Source organism: Lycium ferocissimum, chromosome 12 (genome assembly GCF_029784015.1).
Source record: "Lycium ferocissimum isolate CSIRO_LF1 chromosome 12, AGI_CSIRO_Lferr_CH_V1, whole genome shotgun sequence".
In the NCBI taxonomy this organism is placed as follows: Eukaryota; Viridiplantae; Streptophyta; class Magnoliopsida; order Solanales; family Solanaceae; genus Lycium; species Lycium ferocissimum.
Window position 1 is genome coordinate 6991503 of NC_081353.1, and position 4528 is coordinate 6996030.

The window sequence follows — 4528 nt, forward strand, 5'->3', positions numbered from 1 at the left end:
GGGTTTTTAAGATTCTTGCATTTATTTCAGGATTTTGTACTATGGTTGATATTTTGTCATTTTTATTTTTGGATTTCTTGATTTTGTTGCCTTTAATATGTTAGATGTTAGTGATTATACCAGTTATACCATGGTTTTTAAGATTCTTGCATTTATTTCAGGATTTTGTACTAGGGTTGTGATTTTGTCAATTTTTTTTTTTTGGGATTTCGTGATTTCTTTGCCTTATGTAAGAGAATCTGCAACTTTAACTTATTATATTCATGTTTGGTGTTTATTTTTTGCTATTACTTTATGGGTATTTTTATGCATGTGCTTGAGGTGGTGGTCCTGATTTTTGGTGGACTTTTTCTGCTTTTTAACAATAAATTAGGGGTCTTTTTGGTTGTTGTGGTGGTCCCCGTGGACTTAGATGTCCTTTATTGTTTAGGGTTTGTGGATTGGTGGTTTAGGGTTTATGAGTTGGTGGTATAGGGTTTGTGTATTGATGGTTTTGGGTTAAAGTAACTATTTTTATTCATTTGGTGCTGGTTTTGGTTTAATTTGAACCATTTTTTAGTTTATGTTGGTCCTTTGAAGTCAACTCTTTATTTCTTTGCTGTTTTTTTATTTGTGTACTGATGCCAACAGTTTGTGATTTAACTTAAGTTTAGATAAAGTAACTATTTTTATTCATTTGGTCCTGGTTTTGGTTTAATTTGAACCATTTAGATAAGTTTATATAAAGTTACTATTTTTGTACCATTTTTTAGTTTATGGTGGTCCTTTGAAGTCAACTCTTTATTTCTTTCTTTGTTTTTTATTTGTGTATTGATGCCAACAAGTATCTGATCTTTTTATTATGTATTTGGTTGCAGCTTATTCATCATGGTTAATTTGGAGTTAATATTCAACTATGGTGGGGATTGGACTTATGAGCCAGAAGTCATGTATGAGAAGAAGTTCCATAACATTTGGGAAGGTTATGACTCTGACCATCTATCTTTTAATGATGTTGTAGATGAGTACTGTAATAACTTAGGGTTTGTTGGGGTTCAACAACACTTAGTATTTATACTCTTTACGGTAAATTATATGAAATCATTGCTAATAGTGGTATTGGGAGGTTCTTTGGCAATGGTTAGTGATGATTACTATGTGATTAACTTATTTGCTATTGATGATTGTGAGTTAGCAGTTGATGTGCCTAATATCCTAAATTATGATGAAACTTTTGAACCTAATGTTGATGCTTTTGAACCCTAATGTTGTTGGTGTTGAACCTAGTTTAGGGGTTGCTGCGATTGTAGCTCAAGCGATGCGAGGATGAAAATGACTCTGTTTCTTCGATTATGAATACGATGACTTAGAATTTATTGCTAACCAAAGGAAGGTGAACATTCGATCGGTTGTTAGATTACAAAGAACTTGACAATAGTATGACCTTCAAGGACATTAATGAAGCTAGGAAGTGTATGAAATTGTATGCTTTGGCAAATAAGAAAGAGTTGCAGGTTAGAAAAACTGATTCAAAAAGGCTAAGGTATGAGTGTCAAGTAGGTTGTCCATTTGTTTGTCTTATTTCTAGAGAAAAGAAGCATGGTCTGCTTCAAGGAAAGGTAGGGTTATGGTGTGTAACAACTGTGGAGAATCAAACCACAATACAAAAGGGTGCAAAAAGGTAACTGTTACTTTCGGTTGCATTGACTTCTGCTTGTTTTTAATTGTCTAACTGTTTTCTTATTAATTGACAGCCTGTTAATGGAAAAAAGCAATAGAAAAGGAAGAAGGTAGCTGTTGATTATGAAGATATTGATGTGGACACACCAGTGGACATACAACTATCTGGACCAGAGCCAACTCAAGAATCCAGCAATCCAACAACTCAGACATTTGTCTTCGTACCTACACCAACGGTGGTGCATATCGGCCAATGACGAGTGAATGTCCGGACTTTGAGTTTCTAGAATTTGCAAATGAAGGAGCCTAACTTGAGGCCTAAAGTTGTTTCGGAGGTAAGGACTAGAACTTGCCGGAAAGAGAAAGAGGCACAAATGGTCACTGGGACAAGAACTATCAACTTAAGGGGTGATGCAGCTGGTGTGAGTGAGCCAACAAATTTATCATACTCACCAAGGGGACTCAGAAAGGGGGGGGGTATAAATCTATTACGCGCCACCATCTCCTGTTGCAAGCAGCCAAAAAATCTGGAAAAATGGAGCCAAGGAAGCCCTACTGAAGTGTTTTTATGTGTAGTATGTTTTTGGAGTAATGGTATTGGACTTGTATGTCCAAACTAAACAAATTACTTCTTTGAAGTAATTAATGGCTTATGCCAATATATTTGGCAGCAGCTCTTTAGTGTTTTGGTACGTTTGAAAGGATGCCATAGTATAACTTAGGTGGTGATTTGTTTTGTGGGTTATAATAAGGCATCCATTTGTTATATTTCAACTTGTATGTTGACACCTATTCAGCTATGTGAATTTATGGTAACCACCATTTAGTATGCCGAATTGTCTTTGTCCATTTATAACTTAGTTGTATTAGCTGCTGCTTGTATTAGTTCATTTGTCCATTTATAACTTAGTTCTATTAGCTGCTTGCTTTATTAGTTCATTTGTCCATTTATAACGTAGAGAAGATGTGTGACTATATAAGCAGGTATGTGATACCATTTAGACACTTTCAATACCATTTAGACACATTCAAAGCAAGAAAAACAATACTACATATGGCCATTTACATGCTGCCAATGGAACACTAAATAATGGCTAACATTACATTCAACTAACAAAACATGGACCAATACTTGTGTTACAACCCGTATTTTTCGTCTTTGGGAATCTCGGGGTGGTCGAGACAAGTGAAGGATAATGTAATGCATTGATTTTGTTTGGTTCATAAGTTGGCTATGGAAAATGTAGATGTGGAAATATCGGAAAAGACTAAGGGCAAAATTGGAATGTCGGAAAATGGTTTCATGAATCACCAAAAATGTGGGCTAAGGAAATTGGGCTTAATTGACAAAAAAAAATTTGGAGCCAAGCCCAACCCAAGGAGGAGTGGCCGGCCATGGCTTGGAGGATTAATTAAATCCAAGCCATGTGCATGGTCATGTGACAAGCTAATTATATAAAGGAGCAAGACTCTTTAATTCTCTAGAATTTTCAAGACATGAGAAAGAAGGAGAAAACAAGGAAATTTCAAGAACAAGAGGAGGGCATTCGACGCCCCTCCATTTACCCTTAAAATCTTGCTTCTAAAAATTATTTTCTTGTTATATTTATACTAATTCAAGCCTCCTCTACAACTTGGTGTAATTGTTTTGGAAGATGGAGTATTGGTTTCATCAATCTCACACTTTGGACAAGTGAAGAAGATAGAAGAAAAAGGTAAGAACTAATCCTTTGTTATTATGTTATGAAGGTTTGTTTGTGTTGTAATAAATGGAAATGAGTGGAATAGATAGAAATATGGAAGTTTGCATGGAAAAGGTGTATGTATGTGTGTGGCCGAATGCATGAAATATGGTGTAGTTAGAATGAGTTGAATTTTATGTTGTATTCTAATTGTGGTTATGGTGGAATTCACATGGGAAATGAAAGTTGAATAAATTTGGTTGAAGTTGGAATATAGGTGCTTGGCCGTGTGGTATGGTGATGTTAGAAAGGGAGTGGATTAATGTTGTTTAATATATTAGTGGTCTTGTTATGATCACTTGTAAGGTAAATGGAAGTGAAATGATGTAAGTTTGCATTGAAGTGGAATGTAGAGGCTTATGTTGTTTTAGTATGATTTCATGTCATTATGATAATTAAGTTGTTAAGGTGTGAATTATGATGATTGTTGATGAACTTGGAAGATGGAAATATGTTATGAATATGTATGTTGAAGATTAGAAGATTTGGATAAATTATGACTTTGGTGGGAAGTTGCGTATTTTGTATAATTTGTGTATATATTGTAAAAATGGTATGAAATGCTTCCAAATGGCGTTGTAACGATTCTAGTTAGTAATGAATGTGAGTATAATGGTGTTGGTTTGAAAATGTGAAGTCGGAATGGAAGTTATTGCATTATGTTGGAAAGTTGATTAGTTGTACCATATTGTGTTTTGTTGTGGTTGTTGATGTTGATGTTGGGTTGTTGTTGATTGTTTTGAGCCGAGTTTAATTCTCGGGGCGTCGTATTTATAGGGGAGGTGCTGCCGGAATTTCGGAGCCAAATAGAAGCCAAAGATTGAAATGTCGGCTTGCATGAATAATGCTTGGTAAAGATGACCATTTGCGATTTTCGACGAAACGGGATTTGATTTTTGGCAATCGTGAAGAGCAGGAAAGGTATGTAAAGCTCTCCCATTTCTTCTATTGGCACGTTTTAGATGCATTAGGCTTGACTTTGGACCTCGGGGGCACCTCTTCCTCGGAATCCACCAAAAACGCCCTTTTTCATTCGTCGAATTAAACTAAATATTTTGCGAATAGTTAGAAAAATTGTTTAAACCTCTAAAACTTGTATAAATGCATTTCGATTGTCCTAACATCCT